Raw genomic sequence first — 13,556 nt, forward strand, 5'->3', positions numbered from 1 at the left:
TACGTCATTAAAATTGTCAAGTCTTATTGGCTGGTTGTTCTGTCTCTCTTAGGTATCTTGGTCCCGTTTGTGAACGTGGCTGCAAAGCCCACGGAGAGGTGGATCACCACGATAGCAAAACCATTCACTATGACTGATTGGTCCGAGATGCAACCAATCACTGACGAGATTAGACATCCACCGTCTCCCGGTTCTAGAGAGGCACCGTCTCTGCTCTGGGCCCTTTTAAGCAGTTTTATTCTGTCTTCGCACAGCTGTCGCCCACATCTCTTCTTAGTATTTTTTTTTAGTTGTTCCTGCATTGTATCCCGCCTCCGCCAGGCGGAGGATTGACGCCAATGGTGGGTCCATGCAACATCCCTGAAAAATACTTGTTGCAAAACAAGCTATTACATAAAGACATTTCTTTTCGTGTATACATACGATTTTAGGGCCATGTGGTAATTGTGTCAAAACCTTTCTACACGATTCTGTCTGTATAATATGTTGTCTTACAAAAAATTATAAACAATGGGAATTTTCATTAAAATTGGGGAGGGGGAAGATGCACAATTTATCCTTCAGGCCATATTAAAACAGAGAGAAAGGAGATAACAGCAGCAAAATTTTAGAAGCTAAAAAGCAAATAAAGGAATGGTAACTGGTTTAGCAAGCCTGAGAAACTGATTCCTAAACAAAGGTAAACAAGAGCATGATTACACCTTTGGAAAATTTCTGTAGGGAATCTGACCAGCCCAAAAGAGAAATCCCAAAAATACTCTCATCAGGTTTCTCTTAATAAAACCGATGAAGGAATCCTACAATTAAGCCTTTGACCTACATACCCAGCCCTCACAATATTTCCAATAAGATTTTTAATGTCCTCACTCTTAAATAGCATACAGCCAAAGATCATAAAACATTTGAAGAAAGTCTTTGTTTGGTACATAAGAAAGAAAGCAAAACAAGCAAGAAGGAAAAAAGAAATTCAGAAGAAACCAAAATTATAAGGGAAAAAAACTTAAACAAAAAATCCATCATTAATATTCTCAGAGAGATTATATATTGTATCCATAAAATGATAACAGGGAGCAATTTAAAATGTAACTATTATTCAGATAAGCAAAAAGAGCTCTTGGAAATCAAAACCATGATAGCAGAAACAAAAATTCAGTAGAAATATTGGAGTGGCTTAGTTGTTTAGAGCAACTGGATATGACAAGGTTGTGGGTTCAATCCCAGGTCAGGGGCACATATGAGTCAAACAATGAATGCATGGATGGGTAGAGCAACAAATCAACTCTCTCTCTCTCTTTCTCGCTCTTGCTCTCGCTTTCTCCCTGCCTCCTCCTCTCTCCCTAAAATCAATCAGTAAATTAAAAAAAAATTTTAAAAGAAAAAGAAAGACTGGAAGATGAAATTGAAGGTCAAATTTGGTGTACTTTAGGAGAAAATTAATAAAAATTAGAGAATCTGAGCAGAAATTCAAACATCTAAATAATGAGGGTTTCAGAAAGAGAACAAAAAATCAGAGGGAAGAATAACCAGAGAATTATTTAAAAGTATTCCTCTGAAATAGAGAACTGTGCCTCTAAATTAAAAGGACCTACTAAGTATCCAACTAAACAAATCAAGACACATCATTATAGAATATCAGAACACTGGGCACAGAAACAATTCTGAAAGTTTCCAGAGAGAAAGTACAAGTTGTATACAAGGGTGTAAAAAATCAGAACAGCCTTAGTCTTATCAGTTCAACAACTGTAAGGTAGAAGACAATGAAGAAATCCTTTCAAAATTTAGAAGGAAATTATTTCCAACCTAAAATTCTACACTTGGTCAAACCAGTTTAATTTTAAGTCCAGAATAAAGGTAATTTTTAGATATGTAAAATCTCAAAATATTAAATCTACAGGTATTGTTTTTTCAGAAAAATAGTAAAGGATTTATTATACTAAGACAAATAAGTAAGTATGGAATCCAAGAAACAGAAGATCCAGGCCAAAAGAGAAACAAAAGGAATCCCAAGGGCAATAGTGAAGGGAGATTCTGAATTGCAAGGCAGGACTAGAGATCAATTCATCAAGATTAGAGCAATTCAGAGAATTTGGGAATGATTCTTTTTTCAAGAAATAAAATAAATAGAATACCTAATGCATGTGAATTTATTGAGAAGAGATTTGTATGACCAGAAGAAAGTTTGAGGCTATATTAATGATAAGTATCTAGAAAGCTAAGGTGGGGGTGTGGGGAGAAGGCTAATTCCAATGAAAGTAAAAAATTGTGCTGGAAAGGTTTAAAAACATGGTGAAGCCAACAGGACAGTAAAATATTAACAGGTTTAAATTAAAATGAAGTCAGAAACCTAGAGTTATCTGAAACATTGCAGTTTCTTTTGCTTGGAAGGCATTTACAAAATTGCAGAATTGAGCTTTGCTGTCTTTTTTTGTTTGTTTGTTTTTTGTTTTCCAAAGGGAGGAACAGAAGGCCCACTCAAGGTGATAAGTCTGAAAGAAGATCCTCCTGTAGTAAAGCTGCCCCCAGCTCTTCAGGGAGCTGCAAGGAAGCTTGCCTTGGTGCCAAATAGAACAGGGGAATTTATGACCACAAGTAAGTTTTTAAAAAAATTTGCATTCCAATTTCACAATATTTAGGTGGTAAAAATAATTTCAAGCTGTAGGTTTAGATTTAAGGAGGAGAGAATAATGCACTAGGCACTTGGCAGAAGCAAACACAAATAATTCACTCTGGAAAAGTGTCCCTTCTCCCTAGCGACCAAAGAACTCCTACAAATCACTTTCCGAGGAAAGTTAGTATCTCATAATAAAAATGACTAAACATAAAAAAGGATAAGATACCATGAATGAGAACCAGAAGAAACAACAACAGAAACTGAGCCTCAAAGTCTTCAGATATTGTAATTATCTGACACATAAAAGAATTATGCTTACTATACTTAAAGAAATAAGAGAGAAATTTGAAACTATAACAGAAAACTATTAAAAAATGACCCAACATATTTAAAGTAGAGGTTCTAATAGTGAAAAATCTAAAGTTTTAAATTAAAAACTGAATGGATAAATAGTTTAAGAAGCAATTATTCTTCATAGAAGAATTCCAGTTAATTGCAACAGGAATGTTATACTGTCATCATTTTACAATCCTAATGAAATAACTTATCTAGGCAATAGTCATCAATGACTGTCAGAAGCATTAGTTATGAGGCTTACAGGTGAATCAAACTGTTGCCACGTACATACACTGATAAAACTTAACATCATGAAAAGAGGAACAACCAGACATTATGTGCTTCTTGATGGGTACAAGAGGATATACAGAGAATTATCTGTGAAGAATTCTTGCCAAAACCACATGACTTTAAATATAACTACCAGTTTACAGGAGATATGAGTAATAGGAGAATATGTTAAATGACATCATTACAATGTGATTCTGATGTAATCAGGAATAAAACAGGATTAACATCTCAGTTTCTTCAATAAATACATTGTAAGAAAAAAAGGGGACAAGAACTGTTAAAGATGAAAAGAGATCTAAGAAACATATTAGCCAGCCCTGGCCAACTAGCTCAGTTGGTTACAATTAAACCATCTATAAAAAGACTTTTATGAACCCAGAAATTCTACTTTTGGATGTATGTCTGAAGAAACCAAAACACTAATTCAAAAATATACGTGCTCCCCTAGCCTGACCAGGTGGTGGTACAGTATATAGAACATCGGACTGGGATGCAGAAGACCCAGGCTTGAAACCCCAAGGTCGCAGATTTGAGCACGGACTCACTAGCTTGAGCACGGGGTTGCTGGCTTGAGCGTGGGATCATAGGTCACTGGGTTGAGCCCAAAGGCCACTGGCTTGAAGCCCAAGGTCGCTGGCTTGAGCAAGGGGTCACTAGGTCTGCTGCAGCCCCCTAGGTCAAGGCATATATGAGAAAGCAATAAATGAATAACTAAGGTTCCACAACGAAGGATTGATGCTTCTCATCTCTCTCCCTTCCTGTCTGTCTGTCTCTCACTAAAAAAAAAAAAAAAAATACAGTGTGTCCGTAAAGTCATGGTGCACTTTTGACCAGTCACAGGAAAGCAACAAAGGACGATAGAAATGTGAAATCTGCACCAAATAAAAGGAAAACTCTCCCAGTTTCATACCTATTAGGTGCAGTTCCATGTGGGCTCACACACAGATTTTTTAGGGCTCCTTAGGTAGCTATCCCGTATAGCCTCTACAGACTCGTCACTGACTGATGGCCTACCAGAACGGGGTTTCTCCACCAAACTGCCGGTTTCCTTCAACTGCTTATCCCACCGAGTAATGTTATTCCTATGTGGTGGCGCTTTGTTATAAACGCACCGATATTCACGTTGCACTTTGGTCACAGATTCGAATTTAGCGAGCCACAGAACACACTGAACTTTCCTCTGTACCGTCCACATCTTGACTGGCATGGCCATGGGCTGCTCCGCTGTATACACGGTGTTATGTCATCTTCTGCGCATGCACACATGCTGCCACTCATCCTACAGAAACTGGGAGGGTTTTCCTTTTATTTGGTGCAGATTTCACATTTCTATCGTCTTTTGTTGCTTTCCTGTAACCAGTCAAAAGTACACCATGACTTTACGGATACACTGTATACATATAGTTTCTATCTTTTTGAGATACATACTTATGTATTTACAATGATATATTATAATGTCTGGCATTTGCATTGAAATAATTCTGTGGGAGTTTGGGAGAAGTGGTAGGGGTATAGATGAAACAAAATTTACGATATTTTATAATAAGTGAAGCAGGATGATAAGTACATGGATTTCAGATTGCATTTGAAAATTTCTACTCAAATTTTCCTTTAAAAAAAACTCAAAGAGCAGCTTAGATTTAACTGAGGTTAGGATTAATAAACTTGAAAACAAATTAAAAGAGATTATCCATAATTAAATACAGAGAAGAATATGAAAGAAAATAAGACATATGAAGAATAAAATGAGAAATTTAACTAATTGGAGTTCTAGAAAAAGTAAGAGAGAATGAAGCAAAGATAATATTTTAATACTTTCCAGAACTAATGAAAAATATAAATCCACAGATTCAAGAGGCCCAACAAATTTCAAGCAAAATAGGTGACAAGTCTATACACAGAAATATCACAGTGAAACTGAGTAACATTAAATAAAAACAGTAGTTCTTAAATGAATCCAGGGTTATATGGTATATGCATTTCTCAAAACTCATTGACCTACAACATTTAAGGCATGTGCATTTCACTGCATGTAAATTTTACCACAATAAAAATAAAATTAAATTAAAAGCAGCCATAAAAATAGATGATCCTCAAAGAATGAAATGGAGAATAGGTAAAAATCCTGTGATTACTGACAGTAAAAAACAATGCTAATTTAATATCTTCTAAAGTTTAACTATTAAGATAGAATTAATACCCAATAAAACAATAATATATACTTTGGGAGGCTGATGGATAAAGTTAAAATTTTCTAGGTTTCTAGATTTGAAAGCAGAGTGTGCTGATTATCAAACAATGTTATCAGACTGAAGGGGTCCATTTGCCTGCATGCATCAAAGTCCAATAAAACATGAACAGCCTGATCAGGTGGTGGCACAGTGGATAGAACATCAGACTGAGGCATGGAGGACTCAGGTTCAAAACCCAAGGTTTCCCGCTTGAGCGCAGGCTCATCCGGCTTGAGTGCGGGGTCGCCGGCTTTAGCGTGGGATCACAGACATGATCCCATGGTCACTGGCTTGAGCCCAAAGGTTGCTGGCTTAAATCCCAAGGTTGCTGCCTTGAGCAAGGGGTCACTCGCTCTGCTGTAGCCTCCCGGTCAAGGCACATATGAGAAAGCAGTCAATGAACAACTAAAGGAGCTGCAACAAAGAACTGATGCTTCTCGTCTCTCTTCATTCCTGCCTGCCTGTCCTTATCTGTCCCTATCTGTCCCTCTCTCTGACTCTCTCTCTGTCTCTGTTACAAAAAAAGAAGAAAGAAAGAAAGACATGGACAGACCTGACTGGTGGTGGTGCAGTGGATAAAGTCAACCTGGAACACTGAAGACCCAGGTTCAAAACCGAAAGGTCACTGGCTTGAGCTCAGGCTCACCATGAGTGCAGGCTCATCTGGCTTGAGCACAGGTTCATCAGTTTGAACATGGGGTTGCTGACTTAAGCTTGGAATCATCAACATGACTCCACAGTCACTGGCTTGAACCCCAAGGCTGCTGCTGGTTTAAAGCCCAAAGTCATTGGCTTGAGACCAAGGTTGTTGGCTTGAGCAAGGGGTCACTGGCTTGGTCTGAGCCCCTAGGTCAAGGCATGTATGAGAAGCAAGTATGAGAAGCAATCAATGAACAACTAAAGTGCCACAACTACAAGTTGATGCTTCTCATCTCTCTCTCCTCTCTCTCTCTCTCTCTCTCTCTCTCTCTCTCTCTCTCTTGCATGCATGCTAAAAGACTTGAACAGGAGTTTGCAGCCAAGAGAGCAAGAACTTATTAAGGAGATGGCACCATGCCCAGAGTCTCAGGAAACTCATGCTAAAAGCCCTTCAGGGTATGTGGTACGTAGGGGGAAATCATTAATCATGGTGACCAATAGAGTTAGGGTGATGGTCTCCACAGATTGGGTGGTTCTAGAGTAGGGGATAATAAATCATTGCATTTGGTTCTGATGTCAGCCATGGAGTTGTTCTGTTCAATTTTACAAGGATTTGTTCAGTGAGATCATTGTGCTTTCCTGGGTTCGGAGCTAAAATGCAACTGAGGCCAAGATATTATGTTTAGCTTGATTGAAAACTGTCTCAATAGTCAATAGACCCAAGACCTTGTTTCTAAGACTACTGGATGCTGGCCAGAACTTCATTATCCTGAGGGCTTAATGATTAAGTAAGGGGGAGGGAGATGGGTGAGCGAGGGCACTAGGTGAGGCCAGTGTGAGTCAAAGGGAAAAAAAAGGCCAGATTAAAGAAAATAAGGTTTCTGTGTGGTTATAACTGTTTTTCAGCTTCAAATCTACTCATATATGTGTTGCTGGGGCTGGTATTCTGAAAACTACATTCAATTTTTTTTCTATTAAGTAGGCCTTATTTTGCCCTGGCTTGATAGCTCACTGATATTGTGGGTTTGATCCCTGGTCAGAGCTCAACCAATGAATGCATTAAAAAATGAAACAACAAAGTGATATTTCTACTATTTCTCTCTCTCTCTCTCTCTCTCTCTCTCTCTCTCTAAAATCAATCAATAAAGTAAGTTTAAAATAGACTTTATTTATTTATTTATTTATTTTTATGACAGAGACAGAGAGAGGGACAGACAGGATGAAAGAGAAATGAGTAGCATCAACTCATGGTTGTTTTTCTGAGTCACTTCTTCTACTTCTGTGATTTTCTATTCTTTGTTTAAGTGAGAGGAAGGGAGATAGTGAGACAGACTCCCACATGTGCCCTGACCAGGATCCACCTGGCAACCCTCCTGTAGGGCCAATGCTTGACTACAGAGCTATTTTTAGCATGTGAGGCTGATGTATTGAGACCAACCAAGCTATCCTCAGCACCCAGGGCATTACTTGAACCAACTGAGCCACTGGAGGGGAAAAGAAAGAAGAGGGAGAGGGAGAGGAAGAGAAGTAGATAGTTGCTTCTCATGTGTGCCCTGACCAGAAGTCAAACCCGGGACATCCATATGCAGGCTGATGCTCTATCCCAGAGGTCGGGAACTTTTTTGGCTGAGAGCCAAGAACGCCACATATTTTAAAATATAATTCCGTGAGAGCCATACAATATGTTTAATACTAAATACAAGTAAATGTGTGCATTTTATGTAAGACCAACACTTTTAAAGTACAATAAGTCTCTGAATTCTTTTTAATAATGTTGTTATGCTGTTGCTAACCAATGATGAATAAAGTACTTCTTACCATTAATGCGATTTCTGGTGCTGCGTGGTTTTGCTGATGGCTTTGTAGTCTGGTTGATAGATGGTGAGGTTAAGCTTCATGCAGGCATTGAGACTTCCATCCATTAAACGTGATTGTAGGTTGGTCTTAATGTTCTTTAGATGTGAGAAAGACAGCTCACATGCATATGTAGAGCCAAACATTGTCAGTACAGCAATACTTAAACGCTGCAGTGTGTGGTATGTGACGGGAAGCGCATTCCAAGTTTTGACAATCAGCTGGTCCACAGGTTGAAGTTTTTTCGTTTCTCCCCACTTGTGTTTGCTCGCCAACTCTGCTTGCTGTTGTGCAAGTCTTTCCAATTCTTCATTCAGTTACTTGAACTTATTCATCCACATGTCTGTGGCCTTCAGGTCAGCAGCTTGTAGCTCAAAATCTCTGACGGAGACACCAGGGATGTAACTCAGGTCGGCGCTGTTCACTGCACACTCATGTGGATGGTGATGAACTTAAAAAGATGAGTGTGCTCACGAAATTCTCCAAAGTGCACTTTGAATGACTGCAGGAGATTAGATGTGAAGCCCGCTAGCTGCTGGAGATCAAGATGTTGAGCAGGGTCACTTGCTGTGCATGCATCTTTAAACTCTCCCAGTTTTTCAAAGTGTAGTAAACGACCTGTTTCAATGTCAGAAATGTAGAGTTCCAGCTTGTTTTCAAATGCAAACACTGCTTGTTGAAGGGATAAGACTGTATTTCCAATGCCTTGCATTTTCACATTGAGCTGGTTCAGATGTTCAGTCATGTCCACAAGATAGTAGACATCACCTCACCAAGCTGCTTGCCACACATCTGAGCACAAAGCACCTCTTGATGTAGGATGCAGTGAAAACTTATGATGGGTCTCTTTTCATGTTCACGAAGAAGCGCTACAAATCCTCTGTTTTCCCCCACCATGCATGGAGCACCATCAGTACACACTCAGTGTTAGCTAACTCAGGATGCTCGACGTTTTTCATTTTGAGAAAAGTCCGGATTTCACTCAGACAAGCTGCGAAACGGCTGAGCACCTTTCCTCTTGACAACCAACGCACATTGCTGTGCAGAAGCAGACCAGGATAATTATTCCCAACTTCATCCAGCAGTGTTTTAAACTGGCGATCATTTAAAGCTCAGGCAACAATAAAGTTGACCACCCAAATGACCAGCGACATCACCTCACCACGCTGCTTGCCACACATCTGAGCACAAAGCACCTCTTGATGTAGGATGCAGTGAAAACTTATGATGGGTCTCTTTTCATGTTCACGGAGAAGCGCTACGAATCCTCTGTTTTTCCCCACCATGCACGGAGCACCATCAGTACACACTGAAATAAGTTTATCCACCAGTAGATTTTTTTCTTTAGTGAACTCCCCTCTTGTTGTCTCTTTCATAGGCAAAACAGCAAGACTTTCCTCATGTAGTGTGTCACTGACAGCATACCTTGCAATCGTGCTGAACTGGGATAAATGGCTTACATCTGTTGAATCATCCAAAGCGAGAGAAAAGAATGGTGCTGCATTTATGTCCTTCACTTGTGTTGCCTCAATTTGATTTGCCATTATGATGGTATGATCGTGAACAGTTCTTGCTGACAGAGGCATGTCTTTTATTCATTTGATTATCTTGTCTTTATCTGAAAAGTCATCAAAACGTTCATTGGCAACATCAAGCATGAATGTTTTGGCATACTCCCCATCTGTGAATGGCTTTCCATTTCTTACAATTGCTAAAGCACTAGCCGAATTCCAGTCACCTTGTTGGGTCCAAACACGGAGTTGCTGCTGACTAGTTTGCACTCTGCACAGTAGCTCTTGACATGCTTTCTTCCTGCTGTCCCCCGCTGGATATTTTGATGCAAATGTAGTATGGCGTGTGTTGAAGTGCCACTTTATATTTGACCGTTTCATCGATGCAATTTTATCATTGCATATTAGACACACTGCAGAACCTGCTCTCTCCACAAAGGTGAATTCCTCTGTCCATTCCTGCTGAAAAGTATGATACAAATATTGATTGACTTACGACCTATGCAACTTACGACCATTCGACTTTACGACCACAATCACTAGCCACGACTGCTCTGTGACTGGCAGCACAAGCATTGACCAGCTAGGCATATGACAGTGTGGACCAGCTTCCGGCAGCACTACCATCTCCGCGTGCACCATTTCAACTGTTATCCCAGACTCGGTACAGCAATTTGTGTTTTGTGTCTTGGATATTTTTCATCAAACCCCTCCCAAGATTTCTACCAAGGGGAAATTGTCTTTGCAAATATTAAACCAGTTGTACTGGTAATGCAGTGTTTTACTTAAACCTGATGCATGTAAAAATAAGAAACAAAATGGTGTAGAGATGATACAAACAGCATAAAATGAACAAAGAAAATAATGATATATAACAATAATGAAAGAAAATTATGATAAAATATGACTTAAAGATTTTTATAACATCATTTCACAGTACTGTACATATAGCCTACTCAAGTTACGACCAAATCGTGTTACGACTGGTCTGTCAGAACCAATCGTGGTCGTAAGTCGAGCACTAGCTGTACTCCTCATCTTTTTTCTTTTAGCTATCTTCTTCATCAAAAGGGTTTCTGCAGTTAGCTAGCTGACTACTTGATTAAAAGGAGGGAAGTTTACTTCCTGACCTCACAACGACCCGTGTATGTTCCGCATTATCCAATAAAAATTTGGTGTTGTCCCGGAAGATAGCTGTGATTGGCTCCAGCCACCTGCAACCATGAACGTGAGCGGTAGGAAATGGATAGATTGTAATACATGAGAATGTTTTATATTTTTAACATTATTATTTTTTATTATTAAAGATTTGTCTGTGAGCCAGATGCAGCCATCAAAAGGGCCACATCTGGCTTGCGAGCCATAGGTTCCCAACCCCTGCTCTATCCACTGAGCCACTGGCCAGAGCCAATGACTTTCTAAATAAACTTTCTCTTACAGTTTAAGTCTTGGCTCTGAATTTTTTCTTAGCCAGACTCAGGTACCCAGGTTGCTGAACCGAGGTGTAATATGTGGTGCCCTTTTGCCACCAATACTTTTGCCAGTCGATCAGGCAACCAGACAAAAAGTAAGTAGAAAATTTAATCAACACAATTAGAATCTTTAAAAAATTTTTTTTTTATTTTTCTGAAGCTGGAAATGGGGAGGCAGTCAGACAGACTCTTGCATGCGCCCGACCGGGATCCCCCCCCACCCCGCGGCATGCCCACCAGGGGGTGATGCTCTGCCCCTCCAGGGCATTGCTCTGTTGCATCCAGAGCCATTCTAGCACCTGAGGCAGAGGCCACAGAGCCATACTCAGCGCCCGGGCCATCTTTGCTCCAATGGAGCCTTGGCTGTGGGAGGGGAAGATAGAGACAGAGAGGAAGGAAAGGGGGAGGGGTGGAGAAGCAGATGGGTACTTCTCCTGTGTGCCCTGGCCAGGAATCAAACCCCGGGACTCCTGCACACCAGGCCGATGCTCTACCACTGAGCCAACCAGCCAGGGCCACACAATTAGAATCTTGAATGGTCTAATTAGAGAAGTCACATGCTTTCAAGCAAATCTGTATGCTTTTAAAAAGTTCTCCATAGCCTGCCCAATGGTGGTGCTGTGGATAAAGGATCAACCTGGAATGCTAAAGTCGCTGGTTCAAAACCCTGGGCTTGCCATATCAAGGCACATATGACAAGCAATGAACAACTAAAGTGAAGCAACTATACTTCTCACTCCCTCACTCTCTCTCTTCTCTCTGTAAAATTCAATAAATGAAATCTTTTTAAAAAATCTTCACCACAAAGAAAGTTTTAACAAGAATCAAAAGAATCATTGACACAATGGCATAAAATTAGAAATCAATAGTAATCATAGAAAAGGAACAAAATAATAAGCATAATTCTATATGTTCCAAGTAAGCATAAATCATAATGAAAATGAAAACATCACATATAAAAACTTGAGGGATACAACCAACATGGTCCTCAAAGTGAAGTGGATGATTAAGAAAGGAGAATGTGAAGGAAGCATCCCACACAGAAAGTTGGAAGAATAGTTGCAAGTCCTGTCAGAACAAAGGGATGATCTATTTTATGAAGAGCTGTTATAAATTGGAAGAGAAAGATCAACAAGCCATTAGAAAAATGAGCAAAGAATTTGGATGATTGAGAAAAAATCATCCAAATTGATGCTTCTCATCTCTCTCCGTTCCTGTCTGTCTGTCCTTATCTATCCCTCTCTCTGACTTTCTCTCTCTGTCTCTGTAAACAAACAAAACAAAACACTGGGTTGACATAGCTGAAGAGAAACCAGCATTCTCATACATTTCTGGAGAAAGACTGTATTAGTCAGGGTTCTCCAAAGAAACAAAAATAGTGTACATATAAGGAGATTTGTTAAAAGAATTAGCTTATGTGATTATGGAGATTTATTATAAGGAGTTAGCCTCTGTGATTAGGGAGGCTAAATGCCATGATCTGCAGTGAGCAAACTGGAGACTCAGGAGAGCCAGTAGGGTAGTTCCAGTCCAACTTTGGAGGCTTAAGAACCAGGAGAGCCAATGGTATAAGTCCCCAGCCAGAAGGAAGGAGGAGACTGATGTACCCAGGCAAGCAGTTAGGCAGAAAGAGATCAAATTCTCCCTTCTTCAGCCATTTTGTTCTATTCAGGTCCTCAACAGTTTGGATAATGTCTACCCACATTGAGTAGGGCAATCTGCTTTACTTGGTCTATTGATTCATATGCTAGTCTCATCCAAAAACACTGTCACAGGCCCTCTGGTAGCTCAATTGTTAGAGCATCATCCTGATACACCAAGGCTGTGGGTTTGGTCCCTAGTCAGGGCACATAAAAGAAGTAACCAATGAATACACAGCTAAGTGAAACAACAAATTTTTCTCTTTTTCTCTCTTCTTTTGATCTCTCTCTATAAAATTAATAAATTAAAAAAAATTAAAATACTAAGAAAAAAGTCACAGACACATTCAGAAATAGCATTTAACCATATATCTGGACAGTCTATAGCCATTCAAGTTGGTATATAGAATTAACCACAACAGAGAAAAAAATGACCTTCACAGGACAATTTGGCAGTACAAAGCAAAATCACACAAGTCCACTTCTAGAAACTTAAACTACATATATTATATAGGTACAAAATTATTCACTATAGCACTTTTGCCTTAATAAAATATTTAAAACAACCTAAATGTCTATTGGCATGAAACTACTTAAGTAAATTATGGTAATAGAATAAATGAAGCCATTAAAAAAGATAAAAAGTAAATCAACAACCTAAATATAAGAGCTAAAACTAAATACTCTTTGAAGAAAACATAGTAAACCTTCATGACTTTGGATTTGGCAATGGATTCTTAGCTATGATACCAAAAGCACAAGTAACAAAAGGAAAAAGTAGATGAACTGGATTTAAATAAAAATTAATATGTGCATCAAAAAACATTATCAAGAAAGTGAAAAGACAGCCAAAGAGTGGAAGAAAATAATTGGAAATCATATACTGAATAAGATATTAATACTCAAAATATGTTAAGAACTCCTACAACTCAACAATAATTACAAAGGAAATATTTTAAAAGGCCAAAAGC

Source organism: Saccopteryx leptura, chromosome 2, assembly GCF_036850995.1.
Source record: "Saccopteryx leptura isolate mSacLep1 chromosome 2, mSacLep1_pri_phased_curated, whole genome shotgun sequence".
In the NCBI taxonomy this organism is placed as follows: domain Eukaryota; kingdom Metazoa; phylum Chordata; class Mammalia; order Chiroptera; family Emballonuridae; genus Saccopteryx; species Saccopteryx leptura.